The sequence below is a fragment of the Saccopteryx bilineata genome, chromosome 9 (genome assembly GCF_036850765.1).
Source record: "Saccopteryx bilineata isolate mSacBil1 chromosome 9, mSacBil1_pri_phased_curated, whole genome shotgun sequence".
Classification (NCBI taxonomy): Eukaryota; Metazoa; Chordata; class Mammalia; order Chiroptera; family Emballonuridae; genus Saccopteryx; species Saccopteryx bilineata.
In genome coordinates this window covers 30,242,658-30,262,598 of record NC_089498.1, presented here as the reverse complement: position 1 = coordinate 30,262,598, position 19,941 = coordinate 30,242,658, and positions in this window count along the sequence as shown.

Below are 19,941 nucleotides of genomic sequence, written 5' to 3'. Positions count from 1 at the left end.
GCTCCAATGGAACAAAGTTGGCCTGGGTGCTGAGGATGGCTCCATGGCCTCTGCCTCAGGCACTAGAATGGCTCTGGTCGCAAGGGAGCAGCTGCCCAGATGAGCAGAGCATCGCCTCCTGGTGGGCTTTCCTGGTGGATCCTGGTTGGGTGCATGCGGGAGTCTGTCTGTCTGCCTCCCCGCTTCTAACTTTGGAAAAGTACAAAAAAAATTGTCTAGGAGGTCTCAGGCATTGGTTTGTGCCTGCCTGCCGCTGATGCCCTGCCCTGAGGGGAGGGAGTACAGGAGCGCTGTGGGGTGAAATTCTGTTTGCGGTATATGCGTGATCTGGGTGGACATGGCCTTTAGGCTTCTGAGTATTCAGATCGGGAGCTTTTTAAAGTTGCCTGGACTGGAGCAGACTCGGGAGACAGCAGCATGCCATTCAGAACTAATGATCTGTGGTCATTGTTGATAGTGGACTGTGAGTTTTGTAGAGCAGAATAAAATGTTTGGGTCACTTAATTAAAAATTTTTATTATTATTCATTGATTGATTTTAGAGAAGGGAGAGAGGGGGAGAGAGAGAGAGAATTCAATTGTTCCACTTAGTTGTGCATCCATTGGTTGCTTCCTGTATGTGCCCTGACCAGGGATCAAACCCACAACCTTGTCATTTCAGGATGACGCTCTGACTGACTGAGCTAACTGGCCAGAGCCTAATCTTGAAAATTATGTAAGTATCATACTATAGTAGTACTACATTTTTATGAAACATTGAAATAATTTATAAATTTTGCAGAGTAAAAGGAGTCCCTCTTTATACCCCAATATCACAACTTCCCAGAAGTATCTATAATTGACAGCTTGTCAATTAGTGTGGCTTCTAGGCATTCATATTAATATTTCAGGACAAAAGGGGGAGTCCCATTTATGGAGAAGGAGCAAGCATAGAAGTAGAAGGCATACCACAGTGAATGGTATCACAGATTACCAAGAGGGTTGCAGAGGAGGGAGTATCGCTGGATCAGAGTAAGGGCTGAGGGGGCAGTAGATGGGGTTCCTCTGTCACCTGTGACTTCAGAGCTGTCTGGTGTGGTAAGGAGGGGGTGAGTGGAAGCTGAAGTGGAGCTAGAGGATATACAGTGGTCCCTCATCTATTGCGGGGTTAGGTTCCCGAACACCTTGAGATAGGCGAAAATCCGCAAAGTAGCGACCTTATATTTATTTTATTATTTATATATATTTTAAGTCTTTATAAACCCTCCCCACACTCTTATAAACCTTTCCACACTTGTTTATTTTACTGCAAAAATAATTAAGATAATAAATATATAAAAATACCTGTATATGGCAAAATCCCGCGATATAGTGAAAAATCCACAATGCAAAATCAGATATGTGTAATTTAAAAATCCGCGATACAGTGAGATCGTGAAAAGTGAACCGTGATATGGCGAGGGCCAACTGTGTGCCCATTTGAAAAGGCTTGGCTCTGAAGGGAAGGGTGGTGTAGGATCAAGAGAAGGTCTTACAAAATGAAAAAAAAATAGTGAGAGCCTGACCTGTGGTGGCGCAGTGGATAAAGCGTCGACCTGGAAATGCTGAGGTCGCCGGTTCGAAACCCTGGACTTGCCTGGTCAAGGCACATATGGGAGTTGATGCTTCCAGCTCCTCCCCCTTCTCTCTGTCTCCTCTCTCTCTCTCTCTCTCTCTCTCTCTCTCTCTCCCCCTCTCCTCTCTAAAAATTAGTAAATTAAAAAAAAATGGTGAGTGACACTTGGGAATAGGTGTATGTTGAAAGAATGTTAGAAAAGAGGCAGGGATTAATTTATGGAGTGACATCTTTGAGGATGCAGAAATGGATGAAATTTCAGGTAACAGTGATCATGTTTTTCTAGGAAGCAGATCAGAAACCGAAAACTTGAAGCACTGTGGGACATGCAAAGTATTGTTTTCAGAACGTGGTCAGTGCCTATTTGTGCAGGGTGTAAGCTGTTTCTTCTACAAAGAATGAAGACCAAGGCTCTCCTGCTCTGTGAGGACCAAAATCTCAGATATGCTAATACGGTCGCCAGTAACCAGTGATATGCCAGTAAATGTTGAATGACTGGCTCTCAGAAACAAGCACAAATTTGCAGCATTTGCCATTTTCTGTGTTGTAAGTATTCGTGCCATGGCAGCCTTTAGACTACCCAGTGATGTCACTGAAGCTGTAGTTGGGAAGAAGTACAATGCATTTAGGCTCTCCTGAGCTGGTAGCAGCTGACTCCAGCACCCCCCCCCCCCCACTGCTGTGCGGAAAGGACTGCAAAGAATCACCATCACCGTCAATTGCTTGCCCGCTGATTATCACCTTTCCACCTCACGTTTTCTCAGTTGAAGGCACCTGTAATGTAAGATGTACACTGAGACGAATATGGTGACTTCTGCAGCAGAGCAGCTGTCGTTGAGGACTACTGGAGTTCAAAGAGCCTCCAGGGGCGTGTCATTTTGTAGAAGAGCAAATGACCATATGCCAGGTGGATTAGGAAGGAAATGAGACCTGCCTGCGCCATTATGGATAGTTGGATTTGTGTTCTGGCAGCAGAGCTCAAGAACTCAGACACCCTCAACCCTCTATTTTATTTTTTAAAAATATTTTATTGCCATCGATATTTTGTTGGTTCTGTTCTTTTTGTGTGTGTGTGTGTGGCAGAGACAGAGAGTCAGAGGGACAGATAGGGACAAACAGGCAGGGAGAGAGATGAGAAACATCAATTCTTTGTTGTGGCTCCTTAGTTGTTCATTGATTGATTTCTCATATGTGCCTTGACGGGGGGGGGGGGTCTATAGCAGACCGAGTGACCCCTTGCTCAAGCCAGCGACCTTGGGCTCAAGCTGGTGGGCTTTTGCTCAAACCAGATGAGCCCGTGCTTAAGCTGGCGACCTCAGGGTCTCGAACCTGGGTCCTCCGCATCCCAGTCTGACGCTCTATCCACTGCACCACCGCCTGGTCAGGCTCAACCCTCTTCTTTATAATGACATTTCCTTGATAGCCATCTGAAGAACTGTTGAGACCTGCAAAAGTGGGCCTAGGCTGTCTACAGGCTGTTGTTACCTAGTTGTGTGACTTCTGACAGAGTTCTCAGCCTGCATTTCAACTTCATTTTTTAAAACGAGGTTGTTGGACTAGTTTGCTGTTTTGTTTATCTCCGAATCCTTAGTATCTCAGGCCTAAGTACTAAAGAGGCAGTAGGCGATAACTTTGTTTTGCCATAAGACATGCCGTGACAGTAAAGGCAACTGGGCCTGGGTTTTTGTTGTTTTGTGTCATTTTCCCTTTAAATTTCCATCCCATCTTGGTCTCAGCTTCCTATCCTCACTTCTCTTACCACTGTAGGGTGCCACCTTTACCAATGGAAGTGTATCATATCCCTCAAGAGTATTGAGACTAAATCTACAGTCACGAAGGCACTGCTCAGAACCTCTCTCCCTGTTCCTGTGTGGCCTCCTCCAGACACACCCTCACAGTGCAGCCAGGGAAACGCTGCACACTGCTGTGAAGGTCTTACTCTGCATATCCCAGGTGTTCCTAATCCCTGTAGAATAATGTGCCCACCCAGGGCTTTGGCAGTGTGAGGCCAGGCTACCTTTTTAGGTCCCTCTAGGAAGGGAGTTTGAGAGAGAAAAGGCTGTAGAGCTGGAGCATAGGGAGCAAGGGAGATTGGAGTGAGATGAGGGGAGAAAAGTGGGCAAGGGCCTTGGATTCTATCAAGATCTCTGGCTCTGGGTGAATAGTTATGGCTAAACGAATTCAACCCAAGTTTAGTTACTTAAAATTTTTTAAGGCTCAGGTTCCCAATCTGTAAATGACGGATAATGTCAGTACCTACCACATAGGGCAGGGGTCCCCAAACTACGGCCCGAGGGCCGCATGCGGCCCCCTGAGGCCATTTATCCGGCCCCACCGCACTTCCGGAAGGGGCACCTCTTTCATTGGTGGTCAGTGAGAGGAGCATAGTTCCCACTGAAATACTGGTCAGTTTGTTGATTTAAATTTACTTGTTCTTCATTTTAAATATTGTATGTGTTTCCATTTTGTTTTTTTACTTTAAAATAAGATATGTGCAGTGTGCATAGGGATTTGTTCATAGTTATTTTTATAGTCCGGCCCTCCAACGGTCTGAGGGACAGTGAACTGGCCCCTGTGTAAAAAGTTTGGGGACCCCTGACATAGGGTCACTGTGAGGATTAGTTGAGATAATGTATGTAAAGCTATTAGAAAATGAACAAAGTAAAGGCCCACTCAATATTGTTATTCTATAGGAGTTCATCCAAACTGGAGTATTGGAAACATTTCCCTGCATTTGGTAAAATGCACCAAACCATTTGGGGTGGTACCATTTGGTCAGGGCCCCAGCAGAGGGAGTGGGGGATCAAAGGGTTGGGGCTTGGTATGAGGCAAAAAGAGCCAGGCTGCTCCAGCCCCTAGAAACTCATCCCTTTCTGGCTCCCTGTACATTCTGCTTTTTCATAGAATAAGCAAGTCTCATTGCTCGGCTGTCCGCATTTCTTTCCATTGTCACATGACCTGGTTGAGGTACTGTCTCCAGTCTCGCCTGCTTTCCCTGGTCCTCTGTGGATCAGAGTGAAATCTCTCTAGATCAGTTTTCAACTTCTAGAACAAGCACACTTTCCTCCTGGAGATTTGTGTTTGTTTGTTTTTATTGCCACTTGTAATAGAATCCTAGAGGCCGGAGACAGATAGGAGTGGACAGGAGCCGAGGTCCTATGTCCTCTTGCCTTTATCAAGCACCTGGCACTGCACTGGATGCCAGTGATACAGTGATGGACAAGCTGATGACAGTCCAGGTGAGGGCTCATTTCATGAAGGACCACCTACCTAAGTCCTGGTAAGGAGCTGGGTTTTCCTTTTGAGAGTACTGGGAATACATTGTCGGGTCTATGCTGCATATAGAATGAAATGACAAATTTATTTCACTAGTATTGACTTCCAGTGCCTTTGGGTCATAAAGGACCATCTTTTGAAATTGAAGAGCTCAGACCAAATTTAATTTTGCAGAACACCATGAGCCTTGATGTTCTCATCATAACAAATTTATTAATGCTTTGTTGCAAGAAGCACTACACAATTTTATTTAAGATTGAGGATAGAGATGAGCTTTTCCTGACCTTCCTAAATGGAGGTTAATCTCCATGGAGATTTTAGCTCAAAGCACAGAGTTAGTTTTCTGAGAAAGAGTTTGGGCTAAACCAAATAAGTCATGTCATTGGCCTGACAGGTGGACATACCAGAGATCATTTTGTGTTTAGCAAAAGAACAAGTCTCCAAGTCTCAAGTGAGCTGCCTTTCCCACCATACTGAGATGGAAATTGGTGCCCTTTAAATGATATTATACCAAGGGGTTCAGATATGCCAAATCCTGCCTCAATCATTAGTCATGCCTGTCCCCCCACCCCACCCCCTGCCCTGTGAGGCCACAGAAAAAGATGTGTCCATAGTGAAGACTGCAAGGGACAGCAAAGAGATGCTTTACAGATGGAACAAGTGGCAAAGGCTGGAAGCCAGTGGTACAGTTTCCTTCCTGTGAGCTCAAGCCTGATCTCACTGGCAGCTGGCCACACGGGAAGGCAGGAGACTGAAAATGAGACCGATGGTAACAAGAGTGAGAGAAGGGAACTGCTCAGTGTGCCAGCTCTGCCACAACAGAGAGGGTGCTGCACTCACGTGTGTGATCTTTGTTACGCTGATATTAAGACTTTTACCAGTTTATTGTTTTTGGTAAAGGAAATATTTCAAATTTACAGAAAAGTATCTAGAAGAGATGAACACCCACATACCCACTATCTAGCTTATTAATTCTAATCTTTTGACATATTTGGTTTTGTTTCTTTTTTTAAAGAAATAATACCTTACAAATGTGTGTGGCGCCTCCTGTGATTCTCATCCTAATCCCATTCCCATTCTTTCTCAGAGGTAACTACTACTCTGACTTCCATGTATTTCATTCCCATGTATGGTTTTATCCTTCTAATTTTAACATGTCCATAAACTATATTGTTTTGCATGACTAAACATTTTACTTAGAAGTTTTTATGATTCATAACCTTCTGTAGTTTCCTTTTTTCACAAGATATTGATACATGAAGCTCTTTTTAAATTTATTTTAACTTCTATATAATATTCCAGTGTATGCCGGTATTAGTACCAGTTCATCTATGCACTTTCCTGTTGTTGGTCATTTAGATATTGATTTTTTACTACTGTAAAGAGTGCTTTAGCCCTGGCTAGATATCTTGGTTGGTTAGAGCATTGTCCCAAAATGCAGAAGTTGCTGGTTCAATTCCTGGTCAGGCCACATATAGGAACAGATTGATGTTCCTGTCTCTCTCTGTCTCCCTTCCTCTCTAAAATTAAAAAAAAAAAAATTTAAACAAGAGTGCTTTAATTAGTTTTTACATGTCTTCTTGTGCAATTAGTGAGAGTGTCTCTTGGGTGTAAACCTGGGATTTTAATTCTTGAGCTGTAAGGTATGAATCTTCAGTTTTACTAAAAGTTTCTCAATTATACCTCAAATGGTTATAGACATAATTAGTACATCTTAATCATGTTTTTTTCTATGTACATACTATATCTCAATTTTGAATGGTTTAAAATAAATTTTGATGATTTAAAAAGAATTTTATGCATCTTTTGCTAGATTTGTTTCTAAGTGGTGCTTTTAAAATTAGATGTTCTGTTTTATTATTTATTGGTACATAGGAATGCAATTGATTTCCTTATATTGATCCTATATCTAGAAAGCTTGCTGAATTTTACTTATTAATTTTAATAGTTAACAGATTATCTAATATATTTCTATGTAGACAATTATTTCACTTGTGAATGTTAACAGTATTGCTTCTTCCTTCCCAATGTTTATACTTCCTTTTCTTTAAAAAAAAGTACTTAGAGCATCTAGTAAATGCTTAAAAGAAGCATCAGATTTCTCCTGGTACAGATATTAAATCCTAACATATCACTGATAAGTACTATGCTTACTGTGGGACTTGGGAGGACACCTATGTCTGGGTAAGGAAGCTCCTTTCTGTGGTTGATGTAGTGCCTAGCCTTGCTCAACTGCGCTTCGTGTTCCTCCCATACTGCCGAAACTGGAAAGCTAAAACTGCATTTTCTCAGTTTCCCTTACAGTTAAGCTTTCTGATATAAATTAGTATCCATTAGTGAGGCTTAAATTTGAAATTGTCATAAGTTGGGGGACAAGCAGGATATGGTGCTCTCCTGTGGCTTTTGTGTATATTCAATAAATATACGATAGAACTCTTGCTTTCTGAGATTTCTGGGTTTTGTTTTCCTTTTCCATTTTTATCTTAACTTTTACTTCTCCTCACCTCTGTTGTCCCTATCCTGCTCAACTTTTATTCTGTTTCCACCCCAGGGTGGGATTTGGTCCTGGAAGAGAAGCTCAGAAGGGTAGATTAGGGAGTTCATAGAGGCTAAACTGCTCCAGCTTTTCTCACACCTTATGTGGGTCCCTTTTACTCACCGGCTGTTGAAGTAGGCAAAACCCCTCCTAGTTCCAACAGCTGCTTAGTCCAGCTTGGCCTGTCAGGCTTGACAGTGAGTACAAATATTGATCGATTTATGACCTATGCAACTTACGACCATTCGACTTTACGACCACAATCACTAGCTACGACTGCTCTGCGTCTGGCAGCGCAAGCGTTGCCCAGCTGGGTGTACGACAGTGCAGACCAGCTTCAGGCAGCACTACCATCTCCGTGTGCACCATTTCAACTGTTATCCCAGACTCGGTACAGCAATTTGTGTTTTGTGTCTTGGATATTTTTCATCAAACCCCTCCCAAGATGTCTACCAAGAGGAAATTGTCTTTGCAAATATTAAACCAGTTGTACTGGTAATGCAGTGTTTTACTTAAACCTGACGAATATAAAAATAAGAAACAAAATGGTGTAGAAATGATACAAATGGCATAAAATGAACAAAGAAAGTTATGATATATAACAATAATGAAAGAAAATTATGATAAAATATGACTTAAAGATTTTTATAACATCATTTCACAGTACTGTACATATAGCCTACTCAACTTATGATCAAATCGTGTTACGGCTGGTCTGTTGGAACCAGTCGTGGTCGTAAGTCGAGCACTAGCTGTATCTGTTGACTACTTTGAGTTCAGATGCGCCATGGCTTTTCCGTGCTTCCTTCCATGTAGATGCTCATACCTCAGAGGTCTTGTGGCTCTTGATGGTCTGCCCTCACTCACTTGTGCTTTGGGGTTTATGGGTTACCTTTTGACCTAGTTTCATTGTAAGTATTGTCCACCATTTTTTGTTTGTTTTGTTTTGATGTTACCTAGTTTCTGTTTATATTAGGGGACCTGGAAAGATTCAGAAAATTAGCTTCTGTAACTACCATTTTTACAGAATTTCCCACTATTAACTTTTTGACATGTACACTGACTTAACAAAGGCTGGAATCAATATTTTTACCGTTTTTCCTGCGGAGAATGTACTTTAACTACCTTCTTACACCTTATTGTTATTTTCTACTTTAGAGAATTCTCCATTTTTTATCCCTCAGAGTAGTGGTTGTTTTGTTTTATAAATTATATTTTAGGTTTGTCATAGGTTGCTCATCATTCCAGCTTCTATCCCATTCATTCTAGGTTTAATTGCTTTGTCAAAAACAAACTTTAAAAGTTCTTTTAGCCAAAGTCTACTAGTTGTAAATTTTTTAGGATTTGTCTAAGTGTGTCTTAATTTTGTCCCCGCCTTGTATGATATTTTGGCTGCCTAGTTTATTATTTATCTTATCATTTTGAAGAAATTTTCTTATTGTCTTCTAGCTTATTGTTGAAAAGTCTATAGTCATCCTACTTGTTGCTTCTTTAAAGGCTATCCAGTTTTTCTTTGATTACTTTTTAGATCTCTTCATTTTTAATACTCCTCAGTTTCATTATGATTTGTCTTGATGTGGATCTTTAAAATCTTGCTTGAGATTTTTGTTTTCTTTCTGAATATGAGGATTCAAGCCATTCTTTGAAAAATTCTCGGTTCTTTAATGGTTTCTTCCATTCTCATTTTCTTCTTCTTCTTCTTCTTCTTCTTCTTCTTCTTCTTCTTCTTCTTCTTCTTCTTCTTTTTCTTTTTTTGACAGAGACAGAGAGAGGGATAGATAAGGGACAGAGACAGGAAGGGAGAGAGATGGGAGGCATCAATTCTTATTTGTAGCTCCTTAGTTGTTCATTGATTGCTTTCTCATATGTGCCTTGACCATGTGGCTACAGCAGACTGAGTAACCCCCTTGCTCAAGCCAGCGACCTTGGGTCCAAGATGGTGAGCTTCGCTCAAACCAGATGAGCCCACGCTCAAGCTGGCGACTTGGGGTCTTGAACCTGGGTCCTCCACATCCCAGTCCGACACTCTATCCACTGCACCACTGCCTGGTCAGGCCTCATTATTTTCTTCTTATAGAGCCCCTATTATATCATACATATATTGAGCCTTCATAGTCTCTTTTCTGTGTCTCTTAAACTTTTTCAAATTTTCTATCACTTTACCTCTCTGTACTACCTTCTTGATAACTTTCTCTAGTCTGTTTTCCAGTTTATTATCTCTTATGCTGTGTATTCTCTGCTGTTTAACAACCTCTCATGTTTTTACTTTCAATGTCTATAATATTCTCTCCTAGAAGTTCACTTGGTTCATTTTCATATCAACCTATTCTATTTTTGTAAAGATATTTTCAATTCATCCTTTTATGTCCTAAATAGTTTTTTTAATAGTTTTTATCCAGTAGTTCTATTTAAAGGTTTTGATGTCTAATACTTCTGTTTGTGTGCTGTCTCTTCCTGATGGTAGATTGTTTTCTTTTCTTATTTTTTAAGTGAGAGGAGGGGAGATAGACTCCTGCATACTCCCTGACCAGGTTCCCCCCAGCAAACCTGTCTGGGGCCAATGCTCAAATCACCTAAGCTATCCTCAACTCCTGGGCTGATGCTTGAGCTAATCAAGCCACGGCTGTAAGAGGGGATGAGAGAGAGAAGGGGGAGAGGGAGGGGAAGAGAAGCAGATGGTCACTTCTCTTGTGTTCCCTGACCAGGTATCAGACCTCAGATGTCCGCACACTGGGCTGACACTCTATCCCAGTGTTTCCCAACCTTTTTTGTGCCATGCCTCACCTTAACCTTTCTAAAATTTTTATGTCCCCCCTATGTAACATACATAATTTTTAACATTAAAAAATTGATTTGTTCACTTAATAAACATAAATGATAGGTTCTAGGAAGAAATTACTATGAAATTTTTAACAAAACACAGTAAGTAAAATTTCAAAACATATAATGAAAAACAGAAATTTAAATTCCAAATAATTTTAATACAGATTTTTCTATATTAATTTATTATTTTAATTTAGTGTGATCCTTGTACTTGATGCTTGCTGCACAGAGATTTTATATTAGGTTCCAATTTGGTTAGCTTTAGTCTCAAGTCTCCACGTTGTGTTATATCCAGCCGATTTCTTTTTTTTACCAGTAAATCATTTACAGCACTAAATCCACATTCAGCTAAAAATGAAGATGGAAACGGTAGCAATAGTTTTCTTGCACATTTGGTTGAATTTGGGTATTTGATTTCTGTTTCCTCACAAAGCCATGCCATCGCTCCTTTGATATTAAATAAAGCTTTAACTGACTCATCATTTTGCAATTCTGCAAGTTCTTCTTGATACTGCATATTTGATATATCAGACAAATCCACTAACATTGGCTGCATCATCTATGTTGGGAAATCAATTAGTTTTAAATCAGAAAATCTTTCTTTTAAATCAGCCAATAGAATATTCAAATGATTGACAATAACAAGTAAAGCGGTATCAGTTACTTCACATTTTTGGAGCCAATGAAACTGTTTAAAGTTTTTGTTGTTAATATGTTTCTGACATAACTCAATATTGGTAATGAAACCAAATATCTTTGCTTTTGCACCAACAAGAGTTTTATTTGTTCCTTGAAGTTGCTTATTTAATATATTTAGTTTTTCAAAGATATCGGCTAAATAACTCACAAATGCTTTACCATCTATTGTTAACACATACTTCATTTCAGGTTTGTCGCTTAAAAAATCACTAAGTATCAAACAGTTCCATAAATCTTTTCAAACAGTTTCCTTTAGATAGCCATCTTACTTCAGTATGAAGTAAAAGTCTCACATAGTCTTCATTTTGTTCTTCACAAAATAGCTTGAAAAGATGCTCACATTTGGCACTAGCTTTAATAGCATTAACACACTTGATTACTGTATGTAATACTTCATTCAGAACAGGCGAGATGTTTTTAGCTACCAAGTTTTCCCTATGAATAACACAATGCACAAGAATCATTTCTGGATTCGCATCTTTCATCAATTTTAAGCAGCCATTTTTCTTGCCCATCATATTGGGAGCACCATCTGCAGCACAAGATGTTATATTTTTCATTGGTATATCATTGACATCTAAGTAGTTTTTTAGCTTATTATATATATCTTTGGAGGTAGTGGTGCTTTCTAATCTTTTACAGAACAACATTTCTTCAGCAAAATGTCCTTTATCAATATATCTTACGTAAGTTATCAATACTGCCTCACTTTCTCTCAAAGTTGATTCGTCCATTTGGAGGGAGAATTTTCTTGTTTTCAGCTTTTCAATAAGTTGTTTTTCAATATCCTCACTCATTTCGTCTATTCTTCTGCTAACAGTATTGTCACTGAGTGGCATAGCTTTTACATCTTTGTCATCTTTTTCAAGAACCGTTTTAAGAAATGCTGATATTGACGGTTTTATTAAATTCTCTCCTATAGTGTAATTTTCTCCAGTTTTAGCGATAAATAAAGAAATTTGATAACTAGCCTCAAGAACACGATTATTAGTAGAAGTATGAGCAGTAAATAGAGACTTTAATGTTGTTCTTTTTTCAAAATTTTTCTTTAAAGTTTTAAAGTAACTCAAATCTGAATGAGCACTATGTTTTGCCCCCAAATGCGCCTCAAGATGACCTTGTTTCATTGATTCGTTGGTCAAGCATTGCTGGCATAAAAGACAAAAAGGAATCCGCTCATTGTGAACAGCAGGTATGAACCCAAATTTTAAATATTCCTCCAAATATTGACGAGTTTTTTTCTTGCTTGCACCACTCATTTTACTATGGGCTATAAGAAATAAAAATAAGATCAATTAAAAACTAATATTAAAATATGTGCTAAAATATATTCAATGTGACATAGAGTAAACGTATACTAAAAATTCATATTTATTTAAATGTATATAACACATTTACTACACTACCACCGCAAATCAAAAGGTATCTATATTTTTTCCACTTGACAAAATTTTCTGGAAAGTTATGCTTCTAAAATTAAAATTGTCATGCATGCACTATTATAGCCCCAATAATATTTATAAAATATTAGTGCTTTCTAGCCCCAATGCAAGAAGTACTTAATAAAGAGTTTAATATTGATAAAAATAAAATCAAATGCTTACCAATTATATCTATACAATATATATATGTATATTTATTAAATCAACGAGCTTTTACAACAGTTTTGACTGACACATTTCAAATTAACACCAACTGAATGATGTGAAACACTACAGAAGTTGCGATGGGCCAATTAGGTTTAGCAAGTTGTTTTTTTTTAATTTTTTTATTTTTATTTTTATTTATTCATTTTAGAGAGGAGAGAGAGGGGGAGAGAGAGGAAAGAGAGACAGGGGGGAGGAGCTGGAAGCATCAACTCCCATATGTGCCTTGACCAGGCAAGCCCAGGGTTTTGAACCGGTGACCTCAGCATTTCCAGGTCGACGATTTATCCACTGCGCCACCACAGATCAGGCAGCAAGTTTTTTTAAAACATCTGGGGTTCCCCGTGGCAGACGGCACGCTCCGCGGTGAACCCAGGACGAAGTTTACTTGAGGACGCCAATCACCCAGTTGATATTTTGGTCTCGTCAAATGAAATTATACTTAATAATTATTTACTGCAATTATTTAAGAATTGCAGTTTTTGTTAAATTTGGCACCGATATCTAGCATTGCATTTAAATGGCCCGGGGCGAAAGAGTTAAAGTCGTGTCAAGTCCATTTTCAAATTGACCCCCTTAACTATCGAATTGCCCCCCTGTGGGGCGTGGGCCCCACGTTGGGAAACACCGCTCTATCCACTGAGCAAACCAGCCAGGGCCTCCTCGTGTGTTTTTAATTTTTTTTTTCATTTTTCCGAAGCTGGAAATGGGGAGGCAGTCAGACAGACTCCCGCATGCGCTCGACCGGGATCCACCCAGCATGCCCACCAGGGGGCGATGCTCTGCCCATCTGGGGTGTCGCTCTGTTGGGTCCAGAGCCATTCTAGCACCTGAGGCAGAGGCCACAGAGCCATCCCCAGCGCCCCAGCCATCTTTGCTCCAATGGAGCCTCGCTGCGGGAGGGGAAGAGAGAGACAGAGAGGAAGGAGAGGGGGAGGGGTGGAGAAGCAAATGGGCGCCTCTCCTGTGTGCCCTGGCCGGGAATCTACCCCGGACTCCTGCATGCCAGCCCGACGCTCTACCGCTGAGCCAACCGGCCAGGGCCAATGTTTTTTTTTTTTTTTTTGTATTTTTCTGAAGCTGGAAACGGGGAGAGACAGTCAGACAGACTCCTGCATATGCCCGACTGGGATCCACCTGGCACGCCCACCAGGGGGCGATGCTCTGCCCCTCCGGGGCATCACTCTGTTGCGACCAGAGCCACTCCAGCGCCTGGGGTATAGGCCAAGGAGCCATCCCCAGCGCCCGGGCCATCTTTGCTCCAATGGAGCCTTGGCTGCGGGAGGGAAGAGAGAGACAGAGGGGAAGGAGAGGGGGAGGGGTGGAGAATCAGATGGGCGCTTCTCCTGTGTGCCCTGGCCGGGAATCAAACCTGGGACTTCTGCACGCCAGGCCGATGCTCTACCACTGAGCCATCCGGCCAGGGCCAGGGCCAATTTTTTTTTATTGTTATCATACCTTTAACAGTGTTTATTTAACTGAACTTTGTGTGCAGTGTAACTTGAGGGTGTATCTGTACTGAGAGATCTTGTGTTAGCCTCTACAATCTACTTTAGAGATATTACTGACTCAAGCTACCATTCTTTTCTTTTCTTTTTCATTGATTTGAGGGCGGGGATAGGTATGGAGAAAGAGAGAAAGAGAGGGAGAGAAATAGAAAGAAGCATCAACTTGCTGTTCCACTTAGTTGTTCCATTTAGTTGTGCACTCGTTGGTTGCTTCTCATAGGTGCCCTGACTGGGGACCAAACCTGCGACCTTGGTGCGCTGGGTCGATGCTTTATCCACTGAGCCACTTGGACAGGGCTCAGAGCTATTCCTGGACCTCTTGAGTACTAAAATTAATAAAAAAAATACTCAGGTTTGGTAGTAGGAAGACTCATGGTTATGAATTTTAAGTGAAGATTTTTTAAATTTTTTATTTATTTATTCATTTTAGAGAAGAGAGAGAGAGAGAGAGAGAGAGAGAGAGAGAAAGGGGGGAGGAGCAGGAAGCTTCAACTCCCATATGTGCCTTAGACCAGGCAAGTGCAGGGTATTGAACCAGCGACCTCAGCATTCCAGGTCGATGATTTATCCACTGCGCCACCACAGATCAGGCAAGATTTTTTTTTTTTTTTTTTTTTTTGCCCCGAGTCCAAGATGAGTCAGGCTTTCTTGTTTTCCTATAGGCTGAGTGGGTATGTTTTAGTTACCTTGTCATACAGGGGGTACTTTGTGGTGGTCCTAGCACTAAGTGGTGTTCTTCCTTCTCATACTCCTCCTCATACAGACCCAGTATCTCCCATCCTGTTTCCAGTGTGTGAATGGTATCTTCAGTTTCAGATTACTGGACCTGGTCCGGGATGCCCAGCATCTGCTGGTGCTCTTACTTTTCTGGGTTATACCTTTTTGTTTTTTAACCCCCAAGGATTCTCTTTACTTTCTTTATAAGCTCAACTATATCTTAAAATATGAAATATGTTCTCATCTGAAATATGTTCTCTAGTATTTTTAAGTAGCTTTTTACCAGGAAGATTTTCAGATGATATAATCAGCCATATTACTAAAAACAGATGCCCTGTGCATAAAATTTTCACGTGCAGAGACTCGGTTTACTAGGAATGGTTGTATTTTGGACAGTTAGAGGACGGACCTCTGGAGGGTGAGTGGAGAGTGGAAAGGATTGGGAGAATGGGGGGTGCGGTAGGAAGTGCTTGGTGAAGAGGAGTTGTGAGGGAGCAGTCTCTTCCCAGATGCCTTCATCTATCAATACATTAGGACTCTTGCTACGCAAACTGCGGTTCATGGACCAGCAGTTTCAGCCTCACCAGGGAGCTTGTTAGAAATGTAGAGTCCTGGCCGGTTGGCTCAGTGGTAGAGCGTCGGCCTGGTGTGCAGAGGTCCCGGGTTCGATTCCCGGCCAGGGCACACAGGAGAGGCGCCCATCTGCTTCTCCACCCCTCCCCCTCTCCTTCCTCTCTGTCTCTCTTCCCCTCCCGCAGCCGAGGCTCCATTGGAGCAGAGATGGCCCGGGCGCTGGGGATGGCTCCTTGGCCTCTGCCCCAGGCGCTAGAGTGGCTCTGGTCGACAGAGCGACCCCCCAGAGGGGCAGAGCATCGCCCCCTGGTGGGCAGAGCGTGGCCCCTGGTGGGCGTGCCGGGTGGATCCCGCTGGGGCGCATGCGGGAGTTTGTCTGACTGTTTCCCCGTTTCCAGTTTCAGAAAAATACAAAAAAAAAAAAAGAAATGTAGAGTCTCAGGCCTCATCCCAGACTGAGAATCTGCATTTTAATAAAATTTCCAGATACTTTGTATGCGCATAAAAATTTGACTTAGACTTTCCATCATAACTACCATCCATAAATGACCACTACTTTCAGGTTAAAGACCTCCCTGCACTTTTGTCAACCACTTCCCTAGCTGAATCCTTTCTCTCCAGTTCATTTCTTAGCATTTTTAAGCACTTCCCTGAGATGGCTTTGGTACGGAAGCATTTGGGGAAAGTTCCTGTTGGTGATATATTATATTGAGGAAGTTTTGTTAGGTCATATTGTCATATTGAGTGTGGCAGCAAAATCTTAACTCTAGAGCAAAGCAGGGTGGAGAACTCAGAAAATGAGGTGTTCTGTAGAGAGAACTTTAGATCTGGCTGTTTTTCACTGGAGTGTTTGCACACAGAGCATCCTGTTTTCCAACAGTGCAGAAGCGTTCCCTTTTCACCACATCCTTGCCAACACTTTTTATCACTTGTCTTTTTAGTATATGTGCTGCCGAAGCGAGCACAATCACTTGTCTTTTTGATGGTAGCCATTCTAACAGATATCTCATTGTGGTTTTTGATTTGCATTTCTCTGTTGATTAGTGCTGAGCATTTTTTTCATGTACCTTTTGGCCATTTACATGTCTTCTTTGGATAAATGTTCATTCAGTTCTTCTGCCCATATATATTTTTTAATTCTGTTGTTAGTTTGTTTTTGTTCTTCAGTTGTAGGAATTTCTTATATATTTTGTATCCTAACTTCTTTTTTTTTTTTTCTTTTCATTTTTCTGAAGCTGGAAACAGGGAGAGACAGTCAGACAGACTCCCGCATGCGCCCGACCGGGATCCACCCGGCACGCCCACCAGGGGCGAAGCTCTGCCCACCAGGGGGCGATGCTCTGCCCATCCTGGGCGTCGCCATGTTGTGCCCAGAGCCACTCTAGCGCCTGGGGCAGAGGCCACAGAGCCATCCCCAGCGCCCGGGCCATCTTTGCTCCAATGGAGCCTTGGCTGCGGGAGGGGACGAGAGAGACAGAGAGGAAAGTGTGGCGGAGGGGTGGAGAAGCAAATGGGTGCTTCTCCTGTGTGCCCTGGCCAGGAATCGAACCCGGGTCCTCCGCACGCTAGGCCGACGCTCTACCGCTGAGCCAACTGGCCAGGGCGTATCCTAACTTCTTAATAGAGCTATGGTTTGCAAATGTTTTTTTCGCATTCTGCCAATGACCTTTCATTTTGTTGATTGTTTCTTTTGCTGTGCAGAAGCTGTTTAGTTCGGTGTAGTCCCACTTGTTTTTGCTTTTGTTTCTTGTGCTTTTGGTATGATATGCAAAGAATTATTGCCAAGACCGTGTCAAAGAGCTTTTCCTTACATAATTTTTTTTCTAGGAGTTATTTGGTTTTGGATCTTTAAGTTTTAATTCATTTCATGTTCATTTTGTGTCAGAATAAAAGACTTAAGAGACATAAGAATGTATGAATCTTGTTTGGATTCTGATGGGAACAAATCATCTGAAAAAAGACATTTGGAACAATTGGAGAAATTTGAGTATGATTGCGTTTCAGATGATGTTAAGAGATTACTGTAATTTTGTTAAGTGTGATGTGACATTGCCATTATGTTAAGAAAAGATGTCCTTATCAGTTAAGCATGCATTATTGAAGTATTATGGGACAAGTGATAGACGTTTGGGATTTACTCTTTTTTTTCTTCTTTTTTTTCCAAGAGAGAGGAGGGGAGATAGACAGATTCTTGCATGTGTCCTGACTGGGATCCACTTGGCAACCCCAGTCTGGGGTCGATGCTCTGCCCATCTGGGGCCATGCTCACAACCGACATATTTTTAGTGCCCGAGGCAGAGGCTCCACAGAGCCATCCTCAGCACCCAGGCTGATGTGCTCTAACCAATGGAGTCATGGCTGCGGGAGAAGAGGAGAGAGAGAGAGAGAAGGGGGAGAGTGAGGGGTAAAAAAGTAGATGGTCACTTCTCCTGTGTGCCTTGACCGGAATCAAACCCAGGACAGCTACATGCTGGGCCGATGCTACATCACTGAGCCAACTGGCTAGGGCCTGGGATTTACTTTAAAATGCCAGCAAACAAAGTCAGCAAAGGGTAATTAGATGATATAGGATTGACCAGGAGCTGATAGCTATTGAAACTGAAGGATTTCAGTAGGTCCTTAAGGATTTAGTATAATTTTCTATCTTTTTTAATGAATCCTTGAAAGTTTCTGTAATAATTTCTTTTCTTTTTTTCTAGCACTTGCAAGAGAGACAGGGACAGATAGACAGGAAAGGAGAGAGATGAGAAGCAACAACTCATACTTGTGGCACCTTAGTTCTTCATTTATTGCTTCTCATATGTGCCTTTACTGGGGGTAAGGAGACTCCAGCCGAGCCAGAGACCCCTTGCTCAAGCCAGGAAATTGAAGCTGGCTTGGGCTTCAAGCCAGCGACCTTTGGGCTCAAGCCAGTGACCATGGGATCATGTTTATGACCCCACACTCAAGCCAGATGAGCCCGTGCTCAAGTGGATGACCTTGGGGTTTTGAACCTGGGTCCTCAGCATCCCAGGCTGACACTCTATTTACTGTGCCATCACATGGTCAGGAAAAAAAAATTTAAACAGTCCTAGAACCTTAGAATGAAGAAGCAATTTAATGTAGAAATATAACTTGTCGCCTGACTAGGCGGTGGTGCAGTGGATAGAGCATCGGACTGGGATGCAGAGGACCCAGGTTCGAGACCCCGAGGTTGCCAGCTTGAGCGCCGGCTCATCTGGTTTGAGCAAAAGCCCACCAGCTTGAGCCCAAGGTTGCTGGCTCCAGCAAAGGGTTACTCAGTCTGCTGAAGGCCTGCGGTCAAGGCACATATGAGAAAGCAATCAATGAACAACTAAGGTGTTGCAACGCGCAATGAAAAACTAATGATTGATGTTTCTCATCTCTCTTCGTTCCTGTCTGTCTGTCCCTGTCTATCCCTCTCTCTGACTCACTCTCTGTCTCTGTAAAAAAAAATAAAATAAAAATAAATAAATATAACTTGTCATGAATATATACTCTTCTGAGAAGAGGACTCCGAACTATTCGTCCTTTTTTTCCCTAAATGCTTAATATTTATTTTGATTTTTGTGACTCTGAAGGGTTCTGGGTATTTATTTTAAAGACAAAAGGCAACCTTAAAAAAACACATGTTGATAGTGGAAATGCTAGAAGCAGAATAGGAAAAGGTTCAAACTATGATATGTATGCCCACATAGAAACCGACTCATAACTATTTTGAAGGCTTTTTTTTCCTCCTTAGGGTCTTTTTTTCCATGACAAATGCCCATAAATCAAAAATATCTATCTTAGACTTTGTTGAGAATCAGAACACTAGCATGGCCAAGAGTTTGGAATCAGACAGACCTATGTTCAAATATCCCAACACTGTCACCTGTGAGCTGTGGTGATGGAGGACACATTTACTTCAAATCCCAGAACCTAGGTTTCTTTAACCTTGAGGAGCTTATTTTAGTACCTACTTTATAGCGTTATGGTTAGGATTAAATGATTACATATTACATGTGGTGAGATTTAAATTATGTTCTTGGAGTACTGTGAGTATCTGTAGAATCCTAGTTTGTGTGTGTGTGTGTTAGAACACTGCTGGAAACTCAAGAACACGGCCTTATGAAGACAAATGCCTCTTGTCTGCCTTTAAAACCCCTTCTCAATTGTGATGAATAACCACCTGTGTCTGACTAAGGAATCCACTCAACTGAAGCGAATCTATAAAACATTCCTGTATTGTGGAGTTGACCACTCAAAGTGCAATTCCATATATTCGTTTTGTTTCCCTTTGGACTTGATTTATCTTCTTCACCTCCCCACTAGAGGAGAGAGTGAGATGTGAGGAGCAGGCTCAAGGACTATTTGATTGCTTGAGGAGGGTACTGCTAGATATCACTTGGGATACACAGGTGAGCCAGACTTCGCCTGTGTCCTCACCAAGGCCTGGGACATACTGTATAACTTCAGGAAAGAAGGAAGAAGAGGTGATATGAAAGACAGCTTTTAGGTCAGAATTTTTTATCGGAACTTAGGCTTTCCTGCATATCTTTGGCAAACCTACTTTTCTGAACTGGAATTT